Below are 22,489 nucleotides of genomic sequence, written 5' to 3'. Positions count from 1 at the left end.
GTCAGCAACACCTACCAGTCGCACAGTGACACCGGCCAATTGCACAGTGATACCTGCTGATCACATAGTGACACTAACCAATTAAACACAGACACCTTCCAACTGCACACTGACACCTGCTAATCACTAAGCGACACCAACAAATTGCTTTAACACCTAGGGATGGTTACAGAATTAGGTACTCCTAAAGGTACCGACCAAATTCTGTCAAAAGTACCTATGCCCCACACACTCCTACGCCATAGCCAATCACAACGTGCCCGCCTCCTGCCGGTTCCGTGGCGACCACAGCACACTAGGAATTGTAGACTACATTTTTTTGCGTGAGTGTCACATTTAATGCATGACACTTGAGAGCCATCTATATACGTAACAAGTGTATATATTTTGTAAGAAGTCTGTCAAAATTCGCTATAATGTTCCCTCATTGTTGTTTTTCTAATATAAAAAATGTCCACGTTCTGTATTAGTACCTCATGCATCCTTGTGACACCTAGGAAGTGGAAGAGTAGAAGATTTTCCTCGCTGGACACAAACACAGCATTGCAAGGTTAAATATCGAATTTGTTTTAAACAAAATATATATACATTTTAATTTTAAACAAATTGAAATTTTTTTACTACATAAACACAAAAAAGTACTGAAAATTGGTACAGTTGAGTACCAGTACCGATTTCTAGGTACCTGGCATCGGTACTGTATTGTTTCAAATGTAAAATGTTCCCATCCCCAGTGACACCGTCCAATTCTACTTTGAAACCTGCCATTTGCTCAGTGACACCTGTCAGTCACCCAGAGACACCTGTCTTCTGCACACCAACATCTCCCAATTCAATAGTGTCACCTGCCACTCACCAGTGACACCTGCCAATCGCCCACAGACACCAACCAATTGCTGTGACACCTGCCAATATGTCAATGACTGCTGTCATTTCTTAGTGACACCTGCCAACATAGTGAAACCTGTCAACTTCACACTGATATCTTCCAATATCATGGCAATTTACGCTGAGGAATCAGCAGGTGGCGCGGAGTGATTAATAGCATATCGCAAGCTGCTTTCGGTATCTTGGCCCGAGTCCAATAGACTACTGAAGACCAGAAGACAGAGTTATGGACGAATGAATCAAAGTGTGAACTCTTTGCTTCATCGTCAGGATTTTTGTACGCTGTACGTGGAGCAGGCTGAGAAAAGGAAGGTTCCTCAGTGTGAAATCACATGTAAACATGGAGTAAGCATGATGGTCTGAGGCTGTTTAGCTGGATCCAGGGTCTGGGACTTGTACAGCTGGTTTGGGATGAACTGGATGCTAAAACCTATGATGGTTAGAAACAGATATGAACCCTGATGTTGAACTTGTGGATGTGGAACAGACGACAGGATGCTCGTGTATTGATGTTAGCTGTCTGCACAGATCAATAAAACCTGAGACAGCTGCTGTAGTAATGAGTCCTGAGATGATTAGTGGAGTTTAAAGAGGAGGAGGAGGAGGAAGGGGGGAGTTTAAAGGAGAGAAGAGCAGGTTATGAGTTGATAAGAGTGTGTTTTTATTGGTGTTGCATTAATGTTTCATTATGACTCAGATTATTGTCATTACACCTCCCTTCCTCCTTCATGGCAGCGCTCCACGCTGACTCTGTTTCCTCACATCTGCAGGCTAATGTCCCCTCTGACAGCCATAACAACACATAATGTTATTACAGCATCAAATCACCTGTGAGCGCCGGCTTTATGGCTGCTGGTACCTGCAAACACACACGTGAACGCCTGATACATGGATTCACAGAACGTGAGGTTTTCTGACTCTGTTACTGTACGACGACCACATTCTGCAGAGTGAACGTATGAACCGTCACTGTCTCGCTGTCGTATGAATTTTTAAAGCAGAAGCAGAACTTTGTGAAGCTTAGAGGCTTTGAGCCGTGTTGGAAAAAAACAGCAGTGGCCTATTTTTCTTCCTCTGTGTTGTGTTGCGATGACGCAACCATCAAAAAACAACTTGCAGCAACGCAAGACAATAAAACATCAGAAGACTGAAACATGATGGGACCTCAGAGCTGCAGGATTATCAGCGTGGTTTGATGTCACTTCTATGTTAATGATGGGGTGTTTAACGAGCAGAAGATACAGAAGAAGAGTGTGAGATGTTGAGGACTCCTCAGACAGACCCACAGCTGCAGCGTTGACTGTTTCTCAGGTTCAGGTGTGGCAGAGGATCAGTCTGCTGGCAGACGACCAAGCAGCTCAGAGAGTCGTTGCTGTGTCGTCAGGAGCAGAGACGGTTTCACCACAGAGTCACATTCCTGCACAACGACCGAAGGAAACGCTCTACTTACAGCGCGTGAGATGTTTGTTTTGCGGCGAGGAGGGGAGGATAATGAGCTAGGAGGACCTGAGACATACCTGAACTCACCTGTGAGAGAAACAGCAGCTCAGAGGAAGCCGCGCCGTCAGCTTCCCTGAGTTTACAGTTGCAGATATCTGAAGTTTCTTTCTTTTCGTCATCAAACGTTTCTCTGTCTGATTCACATTATTCAAACCTGAGCTCAGGTGACGAACACAGAGGTTAAACCCCTTCAGCATAAAACTAAACTACACTAAAACATAAAAAACATGTAAGCGTCATATGAAGACAGATGTTTTTAACTGAAGAGATTCATCAAAAGAGTAAATATATTGTCAGATGATCTCTTAAAGCTGCTGGGATTTCATCAACTCTCTCAAACACTTTCCTTCTGCATACAGCAAAGATCTTGATTCTTAGACGCCACTCCATGAGGAACTGAAGAGGAGACACTAGGAATCCTTCATTCAAAACCTGAACATACAGAGATCCTTGAAGTCTGGTACCAGACTGGTCCTCGAGATGCAAAATTCAAGACCCATGAATGAAAAAAAAAAAAAAGAGTCCGGCAGGTTGTTTTGGTGCTTTAATGTAACCAAACGTCCTGACTTTCTGTCTCACACGTGCAGTGAAGTGGGTGTGAGAGAAGAAGCTCCTGCCCTGGAGGCGAGGTATTCATGCCAGCAGAGAGTAATGGATGTGATGACTGACGTGAAAATGCTTTTGTGTTACAGACGTGAAAACTCAGATACTTAAAGAGCAGTAAAGGCGTTAAGGAGGAGTTTCTAAGTGATCAAGAAAAACTCTCCCTGCTAGATATCTGCCTAATCCTAATTCACACTTTGAAAAAAGATCATCAGCACCAGTATAGGTTATTTCTAAATGCTATTCCTCAGTTTCCCAATTGGGTCGAGCAGCACGCACACCACGTCGGCTGGTGAAGTTTAGCAGAGAGAACAGAGATCTGTGTTTTTCTCTGCTGAAAACGGTTTCTGTGATTACTTTTGTAGTGATGGTGGACACTGGAGCCTAACTATCAGAAAGAAAAAGGACAGAAGAGCAGAAGAAAGAAAAACAGTTAGAGATAGAGCATGAGCTCAAGGCTAAACACAAGTTAAAGGCTAAACTAAAGCTAAACCCTCAAACATTGGCTAATGGCTAAAACACAAGCTAAAACATGTGCTAAAGGCTAAAATATGTGTTAAAGGCGAGAACACGAGTTACAGACTAAAACTAAAGCTTAGGGCTAAAACATAGGCTAATGGCTAACACATGAGCTAAAACATGGGCTTACGGCTAAAATATGTGTTAAATGCTGAAACACAAGTTAAAGACTAAAATTTAAGCTTCAGGCTAAAACATGAGCTAAAGGTTAAAACACGAGTTACAGACTAAAACTAAAGCTAAATGCCAAATCATGGGCTTATGGCTAAAACATGAGCTGAAGCCTAAAACACTCTCGAAAGGCTAAACTATAGGCTAATGGCTAAAACACAAGCTAAAATATGTGCAAAAGGCTAGAATATGTGTTAAAGGCTAAAACACGAGTTAAAGACTAAAACTAAAGCTTAGGGCTAAAACATGGGCTAGAGGCTAAAACATGAGCTAAAACATGGGCTAAAGGCTAACATATGTGTTAAATGCTGAAAGACAAGTTAAAAGCTAAAACTAAAGTAAAAAGATTAAAACACAGGCTAACAGCTTAAACATGAGCTACAGGCTAAAACTCAAGCTAAATACTAAAACTAATGTTAAAGTCTCAATCATGGGCTAACGGCCAAAACATGAGCTAAAGGCTCAAACACTTGCAAAAGGCTTAACCATGGGCTAATGGCTAAAACCAAGCTAAACTATGGGCTAATGTCTACACTGTCATCCAGAAAAAAAGGACAGAAGAGGAGAAGAAGGATGAACAGGAGAGAGATAGAGCACAAGCTAAAGGCTAACACAGGAGCTAAAAAAAACCTTAAAACACAAGCCAAAGACTAAAACAAATACTAAAGGTTAAAACTGGGGCATAAGACCAAATATTACCTAAAGGCTAAAACATGAGCTAAAAGCTCAAGAACAAGCCACAGACTTAAGCAAGTGCTAAAGGCTAAAACACAAGCGTGACCTCTGCTGTTTCCCGAGTGTCCACTCGAGGCTGGCTCTGGAAGAACAGGAAGTCACACAAACACACCAAGCTAAAAAAAAAAAGTGTTTTCACAGCAGATATGCACATATTTACAGCCAGGTACAAAAAACATCTTCTCTCTGAATGGTTCATTATCACTTTCACTATCGGCGCAGGGGGTTAAATTTCTTCTAACTCGGCAGTTCAGAGGATATTAAGACAGTGAGCTCGCCCAATCAGAGACACAGTTCAGGTCACGTGACTGACAGACACCCTATAGTTGTACTCAAAGCCTGTTGCTTCAGTTATGGCAGTGATAGCCGATCTGCTTCAAAAAACTGTTTCAGAAACATATGGGTGACATCAGGGAGACTTTGTACATTAATTACGCAGTGTGGTTAAACACAAGCTAAAAGCTAAAACACAAGCCAAGAAAACATGGCTAACTTTTTTGTGCTAATGTTGGCTCCAACCCACAGTCAGCAGTTATTCTGCAGTGGTCTGTTCAAACTTGAGAGTCTATCAATAAAATGAAGAGTGAGGTTACGTTAGCTCTGCTTGGTGAGGTTGGAGTTGGTAGATGAGCTCGGGTAGGACAGAACCAGGATTCACTAACGTTACACGTTACAGACACGTCTCAGAGCACCGGGCTGTGAGGAGAGAGAAATATAGCTGGATACTAAACTACGCTACAAAAGTGTAGCGTAGCTCAACCTAACTGTTGATAAATACCTTACCTCTTGGAGTTGGATCTAGGGGGAAAAAAAAAAGTTTTAAAAATCTGATCGTCTCAGATTAAATTAAATAAATTCAGATTTACATTTATTTTTTTAGTAAATCAGCATGTTTAACCCATTTAGCCTGATCCTGTTCAGTCCATCCTTTCAGCATCAATCTGACTAAATCGATCTCTTATTCACTCTGAATTTATCTCCTTCAGCTGCTCACAGGCTGAAACAGGCGCTCAGCTTCACAGTGTGGATTAAATCAGTCAATAAATCGATGAAAGCGACTCTAAGAGGCGTCAGAGGATGTTACTGTGACTGTAATCATGGCAACACACACACACACACACATCCCTGAGAAACACCTGTCCTCAGGGCCTGGACACTGGATACACTCCTGACAGCAGCAGCCCGGACTCACACACACACACGCAGAAAAGCACAAACACACACACACAAAACCGGTTCCTGAGCGCACACAAACCAAATTGTTACCTTCACACTCTCACAGGAGGCGACATGTCACCTGAAAACAGCGCGTGCTTCAAATCACACAAACACACACACACCCGGAAACAGCTCCACAGGTGAAAACAGCGCGAGGACAGTCAGAGAGAACCGGGAACGTGCGCTGATGACGTCCGTTTGATGATCAACTCACCTGCAGCTGGAGGAGCTCAGTCCGGGAACCGTGGGGAAAAAAGAGTAAAACACGCCACGAGTGTGAGGAGAGAGGAAAAACACACACCTGCAGAGATCCAGGTGAGCGCACAGGAGTCAATCAGGTGGTAACTGAGTGATAAAAGTCACCTGCTCAGGTGAGCCCCGCTTCACTCTGCAGCAGGAAGACACACTGCGAGTAACCTGAAGCTACCTGCAACAGGTAGACCGAGGCCACGCCCAGTGTGAGCTCCACTGAAATCCCGTTTGAGCAGAAATGCGTCCTCCTTTACGTCCTCACTCTGAATAAAGCCAATTTACACACCCTAACATCGCGCTTTTTTATCACATTTTATCATTTTTATTACTTTTTAAAGTTCCTGATACTTCTTTAAAAAGTTCGGTTCGAGAAGGAAGCAGGAAAGGGAACAAATAAGGAGAGTTTCTTCTGAATGGGACGCAGCCCTGCCTCAGCTTTACAGCATACAACAACTATGTGGTCATAAAACCCGAGCACTGGTTTCAAAGCTGTAAACATGGATTAATTTTTAATGGGAAACACAACAAAATACAGTAAATATAAAAACAGGCGCAGATATGAGTCTCTCACAGGCTTTAATGAGGGAGAAATATAAGCTTAAATTCAATAAAATTATAGAATTAAAAAAAGATTTTTTATTGTATTTTTAGAACTAAAGAAAAAACACACCATGAATACAGTTTAATATGTGAGAACAAAAAAAATCAACTCAGATAAATTACAAAAAAATAAAAAAAACTAACTATTAAACCTTATTTTGAGTGTTTCAACCTTTTTTTTCACAGGAAGAGGAAAAAAGCATCTGAAGGTTAAGTCTTTTCCTTTTTCCAATTGAGATTCCCTTTGTTAAACACAAAACTGAGACTTCCTGCTTGCCGTACTGCTGCTGTGATGTGACCATGATTTGTTCCCTACATGATTTCAAAATAAAAGACTGGAAGGAAATGATAATACTTCTAAAATTATACATATATTATTTCGTTTTAGAAATAATTTATATCTATAAATTTTTTTCTGGGAATTTACTCATTTTTTTCTCTTTATCATTGTTATTTATTTTATTTTATTTAATTAAAAAATATTTTTTTAATTTAATTTAATTTTTTAATTTTTATTTTTTTGTATATTTGTATATTCTTTATCTTAACTTTCTCGAAATTTAATTCTATTTTTCAGAATGTAGAGCAAGTAATTCTGTATTATTTTCTTCTTAATTGTTGCAGCAACACACCAAGTAAAATTCCTTGTATGTGCAAATGTACTTGGCAATAAAACTCATTCTGATTCTGATTTTAGAAATAATAAAAGTATTAAAAAGTGATAAAACCCAGAATCTAGCAAAATAATTTAATTAAAGTCAAAATATGATAAGATGTTACATTTTGGGGAAATAATATTTATGTTTTGGGATTTATTACATTTGTTTTTATTTATTTTTTTATTTAACCACAGTTCAGGTCATTTTTACATACTGGGCTCTAATAAGACACATACACACCTTTCCCTTAAGCGTACAATAATTTAGTGTCACAGGTCGTCTCAGCCTTGTCGTCCTTTTTTCGTGACAATGATATTTTCTCTGACAGGACGCAAACCCATGACTAAACAGTAAAATAAATTATTTTCAAACATCTTTCAAGAGATGGATGTACCCATGTGGCTTTGGACAAGATTCTTGACTTTGAGACTTCGTTACCATATAGGAAGTCATCCAAAGGTTGTGGGTTTAAATCCCACCACAGTCGAGATTTAGAGGTGTTTTCTTTTCATAAATTTTAGTGTTTTTAAAATATGCATAAAATGTTCTGATTTGATGACCTGTCTTCTTTACTTTTGAAAAAGAGCATTGGACTTCTAGTCAAGGAATCGGTGGGGTGATTCAAAGGTCCTGGGTTCAAGTCCTACCACAGTTGAGTAACGTTTAGTTAAATTTGATGGGAACTACCAAATGAAACACCCCTTGGCTGTATCCAGAAACTCTCGTGTTGATTACTTCTTTAGTCCTTAAAGTTGGGTCACTGTATCAACGCGAATGAAACTCAAATCTCATGGGACTCGAACCCTGAACCCACAAGTGATAAAGATCCATGGAAGCTACTTCTTTCTCCAGCCATGAAATCTTTAACAAACAAACAAACAAAAACATTTCGACACCAGCAGGTTTCCAAGTGTAGCAGCAGAAGTGTGTCTACTTCTTTCGATCAACTACTAAAGCTCGACTCTGGTGGGACTCGAACCCACAACCTTTGAATCTCTTTCGTATATGGTTGCCTAGAAGTCCAATGCGCTATCCATTGCGCCACAGAGCCACATGAAGTTTGAAAGTTGTGTGAAGAAACTCGTATCTGGTGGGACTCGAACCTACAACTTCATCATTCTTACACAGTAAAAGTCCAGTTCATGATCTAAATGACATGTTAGTGCATGTTTATTCATGGCTCTGTGGCGCAATGGACAGCGCATTGGACTTCTAGCAAAGCACTGGAGAAGTGATTCAAAGGTTGTGGGTTCGAGTCCCACCAGAGTCGAGCTTTAGTGGTTTACTACAAGAACTCAAGATGCTTTTGCTGGACTTGTTCTGAAAACCATAAAGTGATAGATCTGTGGTATAAAGGATTATTTGTGTATAGATCTGATGCTGTTTCATTATGTTAGATAAAAAAGTAAAAAGAACACAAAGTAGTCCGCCCCAGGAGGGGAAAGTGGTCTAAGTTAATGGATGGATATTTTGCTTAGCCTAACAACAAGAAGGTTCCTGGTTCTAATCCCCAGCTGGGTCAACCCTAATGGATTTTGGATTGTGGATTATGAACTCATAAAAACAGACTCTGGTGGGACTCGAACCTATAACCTTTGAATAATTTCTCCAGAGCTTTAGTAGAAGTTCAAAGTGCTGTCCATTGAGCCATGATTTGCTATCACTCTGTTTATATTATATATGTATATATATATATATATATATATATATATATATATATATATATATTTATATATATATATATATATATATATATATATATATATATATATATATATATATATATATATATATATATATATATATATATAATTTTCAAACACTTTTATTATTATTATTATTATTATTATTATTTTTATTTTTGTTATTATTATTATTATTATTTTTATTTTTATTTTCTTCATTGATGGAGTATAGAGCCACCATTTACATGAGAGTTAATTAACAGCATACATTTTCAATATATGAATATGTGCTAGGGGGGAAAGTAGATTTAAAAAAAACTATAAAATAAAAGCTGCTGAAATGGTTTAATGTATTTTTTTGAACTCCCTTTGAAAAATAATAAATAAAAAGACACAAAGAATTTTTTTTTTCCCCAGAGAATTTACTCTTGTGAACATAATTTTTTTATTAATTAGAAGATTTATGAAGAACTGTTTTCCTCAGTATATTACTTTTTAAAAAGCCCAAACAACACATTTTAACACAGTAAAACAAAAATTTCTTAATCTTTTAGAAATACAATCACATAGTTGTTGCCAGAAATCCTTCACATCTGGATAAATCAGGACTCCTTCTGGAGTTCGGCCGTGTCCATCATCTCTGGCGTTCACGCACAATGGATTTTGGGATATGTGAGGCCACGAAGGATTCACCAAATCCGTCCTTCGTGGCACCTGAAAAGGAGGCCGCATTTGGAGGAGCCTTTGAAATGGGACAGCCTTCGACACACTGCTGTGACGTAACCAGTCTTCAAATCCAGCCTTCGTAGTCTGCAGCCGCTGAATTGGGACACCTATCTGCCCAACCATCAAATGATCCAATAGTTTCACTCTGGTGGAATGTGAACCCACAACTTTTGAATCACTTTATCAGATCTTTACCTAATAGTCCAAATTACTGTCCCTGACGCAACAGAGCCACGTATCTTGAGTCATCCACAAGTTATGCTACAAAGACGCTCAGCTAACCTCAAACTCAAACGGTCTGTTTTTCCTTGTGGTGGTCAGCAGCCGAACACTCTGGATGATACTGAAACTTGAATTTTCTTAAAGTTAATTTTCATCAACACAAGTGTTTAACCTTGAGATGATCAACTGTGATGAGACCCAAATCGGCTACCTTTAAATAATTTCCTCTATGATTTGCTAGAAATCCAGTGTGCTGGGCTCTTTGTGGATGTCTCAAGACATTTAAAGGGGACATATCCTGCTTGTTTCTCCTTTTCACTCTGCCAGACTAGGATGCCTGTAAAGCATTTCTGTCCTCAGTACAAGTCATTTAGTTCCTTTATTGTCCCACAATAGCGTTCTCAATATCCTCATTTTAGGCCATTCTGAAGATCTCTGATAGAACTGACCAATCACAGCCCTTTGTGCTCTGATTGGTCAGTTCTATCAGAGGGGCGGAGGGGGTAGAGCCAGGGGGCGGTTTTTGCAGCATGGCAGTATTTACAAAATCGCCATATTGGATGGGGCAGACCGAGCGAGTTTGATGTTTGCCAAAACTTCACCGTAAGGCATTGATAGCACTAATAAAATGTCAGAGTGTAGGATACGTCCTTTTGTATTGGACCCCGAGTCAGACCCGGACGGTTCTGCAGCTCAGGAGGAAGAAAATCCACCTGGACACAGATCATCTCAGGACGCTTCAGTGTGGTGAGTCAAACCGGTACTGTAACATGTAGAGTTTATACGTGGAAATATAGGCAGACTTCACCAATAAACTATTTCTATAACAGGGCTCCATCCTGCTCCTTCACTTTTCTCTGTCTGTTTTATCCATCATGCTGAAAGTGTAGTCTAAAGATCGCCTCTACCGTCAGTTCCTCACTATGTTATTACCGCAGCATTATTGTGGTCCAGGTTCACAGTGCATGTCAGAACAAGCATGCAAATATCACAGTCTCACAAGTACTACGACGTCTGCTAAAACTACGGTGTTTTAACTGCTAATTCACCATGTAAAGCCGAGCTGCTCAGCAGAGCAGAGTCCCTGCATCCAGCACTCAGTCAGTCGGCTCTTGGTGGGTGTATCCCTCGGTGGCGGTTGTGTGACTAACTGACATCACAGAGGAGGAGCTGCTTCATCAGATTACTCCAATAAAAAGAAAGGATCCTCGTGTCGTCACGAAGGTTGAAATCTCGCGGCCAACTGGCAATGACCTATTTTCAGAGGCATCAAATCTTGTTCTAGGATATCAGAAAAAATACAATATCTAATTTTTTGAAAATTCCGGGGGTGAAAGGTCTTGTTTTCAAATTTGTTATTTTATATGTAAGTATCAAATCAGGGATCAGCATGATATGTCCCCTTTAATTTTGAAGTCTAAGCTTTTAGACTTCTGACGTGGCTCTGTGGCGCAATGGACAGTGCATTGGACTTCTAGCATGGAAATAAAATGAAGGCATTCAAAGGTTGTGGGTTTGAGTCCCACCAGAGTCGAGCTTTGTGTTTTCAATCTAACGTCCTGACCTATATATGGTGAAACACTGAAGGGACTACACACTCCACACGATATGCAAATCCACCACAGACACAACAAACCAATGCCTCTTTGTCACACTCGTCCTGTGTGTGCGCCTACACGTGCGTCTCATTTGCATATATGTAAATGCTGGGCTGTAGATTGCTGCAGAGACTTTATCTCTATGCAATTATGTAAATGAGGCTGGTGTTGTAGGGCAGTTACGTAAACAGCGTATTTCAGAAAGAGCTTTAGCAGGAAATTACATAAGACGCTGGTTTCTGAGGCTATTTACAGGCGTGATGAACGGCGACAATCACTCCAAGACAATGTGCCGTGTTTATGATGAGGAGGAAGGAGGGAGTTTAACTGCTACACATCCACAGGTCACACATGAGAAGTCCACTTCAACCATCCCTCTGCTCTGAACGTGAGGGTCTGGACTCCGTTTCAGTCACTTCCTGTGCGAATCCAATTTCTCAAACTGACAGCAGGATCCAGGATGTGACACTCTGCCGCTCTGCTTTCTGATTTTTTGGCTCGTATCACTTGTTTACATCAACATCTTGCCAAGTGTCACTTTGAGTCGCCGCTGAGCCGAGTGGATGACGCTGCCGTGGCCCGTCTGTCCGCTTTCACACTCTGTCTGGCTCACTGTCAGCGACGACTCGTCAGAGTAATTCAGGAGTCCCAGAGGGGTTCTGCTTCATTTGGCTCCCATTATGTTTGTGTTTCATCATTTTAGGTTCTCACTTTTTACAACGAGCAGATCAAACAACAATAACAGAGCGAATGTTTCATTTTTCATTCTTTAACCTGAGGGGAGGAGTCAGTGATGGGTTTAACGTGCTCGTCAGCGTCCTGCTCTGAGTCTGGTTTCACTTTGATGGACTGAAATTAAAATTATAAGACATTTCTAGCGTTGGTGAATCCTGTTTCTTGTGATGACATTCCTTTGATCCTGAACTAGGTGCGTTAGAAAATTAAAGTAAAAGTTTCCATACTGGATATCCATTGTGATTTATGGATAACTGGAGCGACTTCACCCCTGAAATATGAAATATGAAAGACTGCATCAAGTTTTTTCATAAAATGTTAAAATGTTTTTAATTTCTCTTTCTACGTGGGCATAAAAATTCAACATTAAAAAAAATAAAATAATATATACATATATATATATATATATATATATATATATATATATATATATATATATATATATATATATATATATATATATATATATATATATATATATATGTATATAAACATATTTTTAATTTATATAATTTAATTTAAAAAAATAATATAATTGTTTTAATTTGTCTTCATTGGTACACCATTGTTATGTTGCTCTGGCATAAAATACTTTAGGATACTTCAACATGGTTCAGGTAACAAGTCAAAAGTGAAATCATTTGATAATAATCAAAATAGAATAGAATAGAATAGAATAGAATAGAATAGAATAGAATAGAATAGAATAGAATAGAATAGAAAAGAATAGAATAGAATAGAACTTTATTGTCATTGTAACAAGTACAATGAAATTGAAGTCACAGCAGCAATCAAGAAAACTAAAGTAAGAAAGTGTATAGAAAGTGCAAAAAGCTCCATAAGAAAATAGATGCTGACAGCTTGTCCATCATTGTCCAGTCAGCCAGCCTCCACCTCCACAGGGTCCAGGACTGAGCTTCTTCAGCAGTCTGTTCAGTCTCTGTCTCCTGGATCCTGTCTGCTCACAGCAGGTGAAGCTCTTCCAATGTGGTGTTGGTGTCTGGTGTTAGCTCTGTTAGCCATGTCTGTGAATAGCATGATGCTACTCTGCCCTCTGGTATTCCCTCTGTTGCTGGGTTAGCACAGCTAGCTCGTCCATCTTATTGGAGATAGATCTTACGTTCCCAATAGCGATGGATGGAAGGACAGGTCCATGTCATCACTTCTTAGCTCACACCTGAGAACCAGCACCTCCTTCTCCTCACCTTGTGGGAAACATCCAGCCTTGCACCAGTTAGCATTGACATGCTACCGGCAGCTAACAGCTGATTTCAGATGTAAACATTGCGGCCATGGTTACATGTAGGATCTCAGGGCGGTGCCTAGCAAATAAAATATAAGATAAGATAAGATAATCCTTTATTGACCCCCAAAGAGGAAATTCAGGTATTGCAGCAGTACAGGGCAAGTACAAGGGTAGCAGCATGCATTGGAAGAAAATAAAATAAAATTACACATAGTTAGTTTCTGACAAAGTAAGGATGACGTGAAATAAGCAAAACAAAACAATATATATTAAATATATTACAGTATAATACAGTAATTATATTACAGTATTAATTATATTGCAGTATTCAAATTTATATTACAGTCTCTTTAATACATATACATGTATTAAAGAGGCTGTGAATGTCAGGGTGGAGCTTAAGGGGATGAGTGGGTTGAACAAATACAAGACTTCAGTAAACTGCAGCTCACACTGAGTCAAAAAGTCCTGACTGGCTGATTTCAGTCTCTTTCTGAACAATAGCTTCATTTTTCAGTCAAACCAGCCTCTGTCGTTTGTTACTGCTGGCTCGATATTTGAGTCCTGCTCAGGTAGACTGATATCAGGGGGGTGTCCTGACTGGCATGGTTTGAAACAAAGGGTCCCACACCAAGATGTTAGTTTGGACTCCCAAAAAAAGTGTTTTCCAACAGCAAAGTAATCTGAAAAAAATGCTTCAAAAAATCTGGTTTATCTGTGTCTGTGGTTTTTGAACCATACAAAGCCAAAACATTTGGAGAGGACTAAACCTAAAACGTAACCGGTGTTGTTGTGAATCTCCAGAGACTGAAAGGATTGTCATCCAGTTTGCAAACATCTTTTTTTCCAGCAGTAAAGGAAGGATAATCGCCTCCTTGTGTCTGATAATGAGCTTGTCAGCAGCTTCCACCGTGTTTCTCCACCACAGCACAAAGCAGCAGACCTCTTAGCGTGTTGCGTGTGAATTTTTGCACCGGCTCATTGACCTCACAGGAGCCTAAGTAGCTAAAGAGCTAAGTGGGCACACTCCGCGTGCGATGCTGTCTCTGCCCTCTCGGTGGCTTAATTCAGAGGATTGGGTTTAAGCAGTTATGGAGCTAAACGGGGGCCGCTCTCAGATGGGGAGCGGGCGCTTTGGAGGATAAGCTGGAGGAGGTCTGATGACAGATGCATCTCTTGGCGCGGTTGAAGACGTTCTGCATGGTTGACTGAGCTAAGACCACTGAAGCTTGGGGGGCGTTTATGATAGCATTAGCATCAGGGTCTCCAGGCAGGCATGGTGCTATTGGCTGAGTTCAATCTCAGAGGGTGGAGCTGCAGGGCAACATTTAAACACATAACATCCTCTGTCTCCACCCGCACTTCAGGAACCACTTCTACATGATGCGTCAGGTGATAAAGACCCATGGTAGATAAACTGTGCCCCTTTAATAAAGCAACATTCTAGCACCAGAAGGTTTACAAGTGTCGCAGCAGAAGTCTTTCTACTCCTTTTGCTTAACTATTAAAGCTCGACTCTGGTGGGACTCGAACCCACAACCTTTGAATCACTTCTCCATCTGATTGCCTAGAAGTCCAATGCGCTATCCATTGCACCACAGAGCCACATGATGTGCCATTATCACAAAGAAACTCTCATGGGACTCGAACCTACAACCAACATAAGTCTAGTGTCATGATGATGATTTATTTCAGGTCATTGTTACATATTGGGCTCTAAAAAGGCACATTTCCCTTGAGCGTATAATTAGTGAGTGTCACAGGTCGTCTCAGCCTCATCATCCTTATTTCCATAACAATGATATTTTCTCTGACAGGACGCAAACCCATGACTAAACAGTAAAATCAATTCTTTTCAAACATCTTTCAAGAGATGGGTGTACCTATCTGCCTTTGGACAAAATTCTAGACTTTGAGACTTTGTTACCATGGAAGCCATTCAAAGGTTGTGGGTTTAAATCCCACCACAGTCAAGATTCAGAGGTATTTTTTAAATAAATTGTGGTTTTCTTAAACATGCATAAAATGTTCAGATTTGATGACCTGTGTTGTTCACTTTTGAAACAGCGCACTGAACTTCTAGTCAAGGAATTGATAAAGTGATTCAAAGGTTCTGGGTTCAAGTCCTACCACAGTTGAGTATCTGCTCAGTTGAATTTAATGGGAACTACCAAATAAAACACCCCATGACTGTATCCTGAAACTCTCATGTTGGTTACTTGTTACCAGGTCACTGTATCAACATTGCTTATGGAACTGAACTCTGGTGGGGCTCAAACCCACAACCAACAGGTGGTAAAGATTCTTCCCTCTGTGCAATGTGACGTTGAAATGACGTATATGTAACGTAATTTTCGACGTCTAAATCAGGTCTCCTGAAGGTGCAGAATGAAAGTTTTTATTACGTCTTTTTGGGACGTCGTATGGAGGTCAGATTAACATCTAAAAAATGTTTGGATCCATTTTGAACGTCTCATTGACGTCTAGATTTGGTCTGAAGATGACATCCACATGCTGAACGTCATTACAACATCCAAAAATAGTCAGATTTAGACGTCAAAATTTGTACCTATTTTCTACGTTGCTCTGATGTCTAGATATGGTCTTCGACGGACCGACCCAATACTGACGTGATCTGCATGTCTTTTAGACGTCTGATGTTTGGTGGGATGGTAGCTTCCTCTTTCTTCAGCCATGAAATCTTTTCGACTCTGTGTCCCTTCAGTAAACCAAAGTAAGAAACATTTTGGCACTAGCAGGCAGCAGAAGTGTGTCTACTTCTTTTGCTCAGCTATTAAAGCTTGATTCTCGTGGGACTCGAACCCACAACCTTTGAATCCATCCCACTTATGATTATGATGATATGATAGTGCATGCAAATTCAGGGCTCTGTGGCGCAATGGATAGCACATTGGACTTCTAGCAAAGCACCAAGGGAGTGATTCAAAGGTTGTGGGTTTGAGTCCCACCAGAGTCGATAAATAAATATCTTTACCAAGTTGGATCAAACTGAAGTGGTGCAGCTTTAATATGAAGCTACAACTTGAGAAATTTCATTCTGTATGGATATTAAGGCCATGTCCTCATGTATTAAAGAAACTACACATATTGTTATAGGTTTAGTCCTATCGTCCACACAAAAACAATGTTTTCTGAAAGCTCAGGCCACAAGGAAGATATTGGAAAACTCATGTTTTGTGATTTTGTGTAAAGTGGGGAATGAGAAAGTGACAGAAATTTTGCAGAATAAAAACACTAGCGAGATGAAATAACCTTACAACATTTTGGCTTGTATTTTTGGAGAATGAAGAGATATTTTAGTAGAGTACTCTCTCTTGAGTACTCACCGATACTAAGTATCATTACTACTAGTACTTTTGATACATACAATTTTAATTTACAGTGACAGATCATTTTTATCAAAGACAGCACAGTCTCTCTGACGTTAAGCCCAAAATAAAAAAACAACTTTCTCTGAGCTAATGTTTTATAAATTAATATTAAAAATAATATTAAAAGTGCACAATGAAACTAACAACTGTCAGAGTTTAAGTATTTTTTAAAGTTATATGAAGTGCAAAGTAAAACGGTTCAACTGTTAACTGTCCCTGGTTCATTTATATTGTCTGAACAGGACTTAACCCATATTTGCTGTGGTGTTAAAGTGGCAGCAACAACTGGCGAGGAGGACTCCCTCAGCGCAAGATGTTCTTGCCGTTAGTATCAGCTGCTGGTATCAGCAGCCTTCTCGAGTGCCAATACCTTAAAAAAAGGCTGGTATGGGCCCGATACCAATACCTGGTATCAGTACTCGTCTATCTCTATAAACCACATTTGGTCTGTTTTTATTCATCAACAATATTACATTATATACCTCATTATTGTTTTTGTCACATGACCATTTACACTGCATTTCCTTCTGTTGTGATAAAGGTTTCTTTAATATCAACAATATTAAGTCAGAATTTTCCTTGACAAAAGCAACACCAAAAACGATTGAGTAATGTTTTTTAAGTTTACAAGATTTAGTGAGATAAATTAAGATGATAAAGTTTAACAATTGTGGCGCGTGGGTGATTTTCAGAGACATAAGAACAGCAAATATGAGAACAAGATATTTAAAAATGTCTAAAAAGACCAAAACCAGAAACAATGAAAAAGAGTGGGATCATTTTTATTTCCATATGCTTCAAATTCAGTCAGATTTTCTCCAACACGCTGCTGAAAACGCTCCCCTCTTTACTACATAATAGACTCCACACACACACACACACACACACACACACACACACACACACACACACACACACACACACTGACCTCTCTGACCTTTCCGCCTCGATGCCCAAACCTCCTTTTGTTCTCCAAACTGACCAATGACACGACCATTGTCCCCCGTCAGCCAACCACAGCTCCTATTGTGATCCAAACCGTCCAATCAGAGCGCAGCATGCTTCACCGAATGGACCAACCAGAGGATGGTGCCCCCCCTTCTTTATGCCACACCCATTCCTCTCTTACACACACACACACACACACACACACTGCATAATTAAACTCTCCTCCATTCACTCTTTGTTTAGTTTAAACACACACACCAGCATGAGCTGTGAGTGTGTGTGTGTGTGTGTGTTTTCCGTGGCAATACCTGACCTTTTCTGCTACATTAGCCCAACCTTTAAACATCAGTGAGCCAGAGCTTTACCCACGTTAATCTGACTTTGTAATCACCAGGCCGTCAGATTTTATCCCCAAACCTGAGGAAAAGTGTGTTTTTTAACATGTTGGATAAAAAATGAAGTGGTAAAAGAAAGAAAGAAAGTTCCAGGTTCAGGAAAACTACATGAAGTCATCAGTTTGACGAACATATCAGAGTAATCATATTGACAAAGTTTGATGGTGCAAACCAGGGCTCTGTGGCGCAATGGATAGCGCATTGGACTTCTAGCTAAGCACTGGTGAAGTGATTCAAAGGTTGTGGGTTCGAGTCCCACCAGAGTCGAGCTTTATGGCTTGATAACCTTATCATCACCTGCACATGTTGTTGAAAGCTCAAAATATTAAAGTGATACTTAGACATTCAGATGTTCTACAGTCACAGCTTTAAATTACCCCTAACTTTCCACTTCCTGTCATGTGACATTCATGGACAATTGGGTTTGTAGTTAGACATATTGTTGCTGTAATATGACATCCTCTGAGCTGAAATAGTGACAGATACAGATTCAAAGTTTATGTTTCTACATCTATAAGCAGCTGGTGGCTCTGTGGTGCTTTATAACTCTATATGTTTTCCATCGCAAACCCATAAAGCTCAACACAGCCAGGGATTTGAACCAGGAACCTACTTGCTGTGAAGCTAAGCAAAATATCAATCCATTAACTTTTATGAGATTTGAGTCACATCTGAGTCACATCTGAGTCTGTCCATGTTGGAATAGACTCCTAATGCCATGGATGAGAGTCATTACATGGTTCTCCCAAGTTCAGCAGAAGCATCTGAAATTCTTGCGGCCAACTACTAAATCTCGACTCTGGTGGGACTCGAACCCACAACCTTTGAATCACTTCACCTGAGTCTATCTAGAAGTCCAATGCGCTGTCCATTGCGCCACAGAGCCACATACAAGCTGTATGTTACAACACAGTAGAAAAAAAACATGATCCATGAACTTTTTTTTTTTTTTATTAGAAAGATTTTTTCCTTTATGTGTTTTAGGAATCTTTCTTGTATCTTGTTTTAACTCTACGTACTTTCCTTTAACCTGAGTAAGAAGGGATAAGGATCTATCCTTCCTTCTTGACGACCTCATGAAAGACTCAGGGCATTGACTGAACCCCACCTCATAAAAACTCTTCCTGGTTAATGTGACCACTCTATAAAGCTCTACTCTGGTGGGACTCAAACCCACAACCTTTAAATAACTCCAGTGACCCTGAACTAGAAGTCCAATGAAAACGTGAAAAGAAGTGATGCTTAAAAGGTTTGAAAGGTGTGTGGCTCTGTGGCGCAATGGACAGCGCATTGGACTTCTAAGCAAACTCAAGAGAAGTGATTCAAAGGTTGTGGGTTCGAGTCCCACCAGAGTCGAGCTTTGTGGCTTGATAATGTCATCACTAGCTGGACATGTTGAAAGCCCAAGGAATATAAAGTGAATGTCACTATAAATTCAGATGATCTATGCTCATAGCTTGAAATCCTCCTTAACTTTCCACTTCCTGTCATGTGACATTCATGATGACGACAATCACGATTGGGTTTGTAGTTAAAACAGAGTGTTGTTGTAATTTCACATCCTTTGTACTGAAACAGTTAACAAGGTTATTGTTTCTACATCTGTTAGCAGCTGGTGGCTCTGTGGGGCTTTATAACTCTATATGTTTTCCATCGCAAACCCATAAAGCTCAACCTGGTGAGGGATTTAAACCAGGAACCTTCTTGCTGTAAAGCTAAGCAAAATATCAATCCATTAATTTTTATGAGATGTGAGTCTGTCCATGATGGATTGGACTCTTAATATCCATTGATAAGTGTCTAAACATGGTTTTCCCAAGTCCAGCAGAAGCATCTGAAATTCTTGCGGCCAACTACTAAAGCTCGACTCTGGTGGGACTCGAACCCACAACCTTTGAATCCCTTCACTTGAGTCTATCTAGAAGTCCAATGCGCTGTCCATTGCGCCACAGAGCCACATACAGCCTGATGTTTACAACACAGTAGACTAAAAAACACAATCCATTAAAATTATGTTTTCATCAGACAGATTTTTTTCCTTTATCTGTTTTAGGAATCTGTCTTGTATCTTGTTTTAACTCCACATACTTTCCTTATACCTGAGTAAGAGGAGATAAGAATCTATCCTTCCTCCTTAACAACCCCATAAAAAAACCAAGAGTGTTGACTGAGTCCCACCTCAAAAAACACTCCCTGGTTAATGTGACCACTCTACAACGCTCTCCTCTGGTGGGACTTAAACTCACAACCTTTAAATCAGTCCAATGCCCCCTCAACTTTAAGTGATGTTAGGAAGGTTACACATTTCGAAATGTTTATGGAATACGTTTTTCATAGTGTTGTAACATACAGGTGATGTGTGGCTCTGTGGCGCAATGGACAGCGCATTGGACTTCTAGGCAAACTCAGGAGAAGTGATTCAAAGGTTGTGGGTTCGAGTCCCACCAGAGTCGAGCTTTATAAGTTGAGATACTTCTGCTTGACTTGTAGTGAAAACCACAAAGTAATTAAGACACAAATTAATGACCATAATTAGACATGTGGTGGAAGTTAATGATTGGATATTTTGCTTAGATTAACAACAAGAAGGTTCCTGGTTTAAATCCCTGACTGGGTTGAGCCTAATGAGTTTGCGATGGAAAACATATAGAGTTATAAAGCACCACAGAGCCTCCAGCTGCTTATAGATGTAGAAACCTTTGGTAACTGTTTCTGTCACTATTTCAGCACAGAGAATGTCACATGACAGGAAGTGGAAAGTTAAAGGGAATTTAAAGCTATGACCATAAATCTTCTGAGTTTATAGTGAAATTCACTTTATATTCTTTGGGTTTTCAACAGCATGTGCAGGTGGTGATGACATTATCAAGCCATAAAGCTCGACTCTGGTGGGACTCGAACCCACAACCTTTGAATCACTTTTCCAGTGCTTAGCTAGAAGTCCAATGCGCTATCCATTGCGCCACAGAGCCCTGATTTGTGACCCTCAACATTGTCACCATGATTTTTTTCATAGGTACATCAAACTGATGACTTCATGAAGTTTTCCTGAACATGGAACTTTCTTTTACCGCTTATTTAACATGATTTCCTTGATGGTTGTTTCTATTTTGTCTCTGTAACACTGAAGGTTAGAGGTTAGAGCCCGACCAGAGCTGAGCTTATTGGTACAATAATCCATCATTGAGACTAGGTTTATGGCACATTAGACTTCTGATCAAGGAATTGGTGAAATTATTCAAAGGTTGTGGGCTTGAGCCCCATTGGTGTCATGAAATCCTTGGGATACTCCATGTGTTCATGTAATTAAGTATTTTGAAAATACTTTCGTCCACACGTTACAGGGCAAATCTATCTTTAAGCAAAGCTCGAAGCATACCAAACCTATAGGTGGCAGTGTTTTTTCTTTGGACGTAAAACCCATGCCAGCTAATCAGAATGATCCAAAAACCGTGTTTCTTGACATATTCACGAAACCAAAGATTTCCAAAATTTCACTTTGGCTGGAGTTTTCAGAAAACATAATTTAAAGTGACATAAAACTGCAGTTTGGTGTGGATGAAAGGACTACTCGAATGAAAATTTATGTGGTTTTCCAGACACCCGGCTACATATGGACGTGACCTAAGTATAGCAGCAGAAGCAGCTTTGATCCATCCACTAAGGGGCCGTTTACAAGACAACGGCTTTAGGGTGAAACGCAAAAGTTTTGTTGGGTTTCAGCCTCGCGTTTACACGGAAACGGCGTTTCAGCCGACCTAAAACGCAAACTTTTGAAAACGGCCTCCAGAGTGGGATTTTTCTGAAACGCTCCCAACATCGTTGCCATGTAAACAGTGAGTCGGCATTTTCAGTGGAAACGCTGACGTCACAGTCTGCCTCGGGCGCACGCATACAACAGGACAACAGTACCGTTGGTACGATGGTGACGAACTACAGTGTTGAGCTTGTGCTACTCATTGACTGTCTTTCAACAAAAACTGCATCTGTTGCTCCACTTTTTGACTTGGTATTCCTCAGTACACCAGATGATCGGCTCAACTCTACTTTGGTGGAGATCCCACAAAAGAGGCTTCTGGACAAGACAGTTATAGCACCACCTATAGGCCTGGGATGCTCACTATAGCATTTTCAGTCCATCAGCGTTTCCATGTAAACGCAGATTTTTTTCACTGAGTTTTCACTGCGTTTTAGCTTTTTCAGATGAAACGTTGTCGTGTAAACGGGGCCTAAAGCTCGACTCTGGTGGGACTCGAACCCACAACCTTTGAATCACTTCATTTGTGCTGATCTAAAACTCCAATGAGCTGGCCATTGTGCCACAGAGCCACAAACTTTAACAGTTTTACAAAGAAGCTCAGCTGTGATGGGACTCAAACCTACAACTTCATCCCTGT

General features: G+C 40.1%; 1 protein-coding gene and 11 non-coding genes across 13 annotated transcripts in view; 6 read left to right on the top strand and 6 right to left on the bottom strand.

The window, feature by feature from the left end:
• The window catches only part of LOC141798445 (uncharacterized), a 47,317-nt gene extending 41,239 nt beyond the window's left edge, over positions 1-6,078 (bottom strand). Inside the window, exon 1 of one of the 2 annotated variants that reach the window (XM_074680399.1) lies at positions 5,936-6,078. The gene's annotated coding sequence lies outside the window, so the exon portion shown is untranslated. Of the gene's footprint in view, positions 1-5,848 lie in introns of both variants that reach the window. The other variant, XM_074680398.1, reaches the window with a different exon arrangement.
• Positions 6,079-8,103: 2,025 nt separating this feature from the next.
• trnar-ucu (transfer RNA arginine (anticodon UCU)) lies at positions 8,104-8,196 on the bottom strand. Its single transcript has 2 exons — positions 8,160-8,196; positions 8,104-8,139 (listed from the first exon to the last, which is right to left on the bottom strand). It is a non-coding gene; the product is annotated as a tRNA-Arg (tRNA).
• Positions 8,197-8,323: 127 nt separating this feature from the next.
• On the top strand, positions 8,324-8,415 carry trnar-ucu (transfer RNA arginine (anticodon UCU)). The gene is given in 2 exon segments: positions 8,324-8,360; positions 8,380-8,415. It is a non-coding gene; the product is annotated as a tRNA-Arg (tRNA).
• A 2,803-nt stretch (positions 8,416-11,218) lies between these two features.
• trnar-ucu (transfer RNA arginine (anticodon UCU)) lies at positions 11,219-11,312 on the top strand. The gene is made up of 2 exons: positions 11,219-11,255; positions 11,277-11,312. It is a non-coding gene; the product is annotated as a tRNA-Arg (tRNA).
• Positions 11,313-14,869: 3,557 nt separating this feature from the next.
• On the bottom strand, positions 14,870-14,962 carry trnar-ucu (transfer RNA arginine (anticodon UCU)). Its single transcript has 2 exons — positions 14,926-14,962; positions 14,870-14,905 (listed from the first exon to the last, which is right to left on the bottom strand). It is a non-coding gene; the product is annotated as a tRNA-Arg (tRNA).
• A 1,280-nt stretch (positions 14,963-16,242) lies between these two features.
• trnar-ucu (transfer RNA arginine (anticodon UCU)) lies at positions 16,243-16,334 on the top strand. Its single transcript is given in 2 exon segments — positions 16,243-16,279; positions 16,299-16,334. It is a non-coding gene; the product is annotated as a tRNA-Arg (tRNA).
• A 1,933-nt stretch (positions 16,335-18,267) lies between these two features.
• Positions 18,268-18,359, top strand: trnar-ucu (transfer RNA arginine (anticodon UCU)). Its single transcript is given in 2 exon segments — positions 18,268-18,304; positions 18,324-18,359. It is a non-coding gene; the product is annotated as a tRNA-Arg (tRNA).
• Positions 18,360-18,886: 527 nt separating this feature from the next.
• Positions 18,887-18,978, bottom strand: trnar-ucu (transfer RNA arginine (anticodon UCU)). Its single transcript is given in 2 exon segments — positions 18,887-18,922; positions 18,942-18,978. It is a non-coding gene; the product is annotated as a tRNA-Arg (tRNA).
• A 378-nt stretch (positions 18,979-19,356) lies between these two features.
• Positions 19,357-19,448, top strand: trnar-ucu (transfer RNA arginine (anticodon UCU)). Its single transcript is given in 2 exon segments — positions 19,357-19,393; positions 19,413-19,448. It is a non-coding gene; the product is annotated as a tRNA-Arg (tRNA).
• Positions 19,449-19,956: 508 nt separating this feature from the next.
• On the bottom strand, positions 19,957-20,048 carry trnar-ucu (transfer RNA arginine (anticodon UCU)). Its single transcript is given in 2 exon segments — positions 19,957-19,992; positions 20,012-20,048. It is a non-coding gene; the product is annotated as a tRNA-Arg (tRNA).
• A 405-nt stretch (positions 20,049-20,453) lies between these two features.
• trnar-ucu (transfer RNA arginine (anticodon UCU)) lies at positions 20,454-20,545 on the top strand. Its single transcript is given in 2 exon segments — positions 20,454-20,490; positions 20,510-20,545. It is a non-coding gene; the product is annotated as a tRNA-Arg (tRNA).
• A 427-nt stretch (positions 20,546-20,972) lies between these two features.
• On the bottom strand, positions 20,973-21,064 carry trnar-ucu (transfer RNA arginine (anticodon UCU)). The gene is given in 2 exon segments: positions 20,973-21,008; positions 21,028-21,064. It is a non-coding gene; the product is annotated as a tRNA-Arg (tRNA).
• Positions 21,065-22,489: the final 1,425 nt, after the last annotated feature.

This window comes from Halichoeres trimaculatus, unplaced genomic scaffold (assembly GCF_033239565.1).
Source record: "Halichoeres trimaculatus isolate MK-OKI-2021-1 unplaced genomic scaffold, fHalTri1.1 fHalTri1_scaffold_9, whole genome shotgun sequence".
NCBI lineage: Eukaryota > Metazoa > Chordata > Actinopteri > Labriformes > Labridae > Halichoeres > Halichoeres trimaculatus.
The sequence above is the reverse complement of the archived record's forward strand: the minus strand, read 5'-3'. Positions and strand labels throughout refer to the sequence as shown.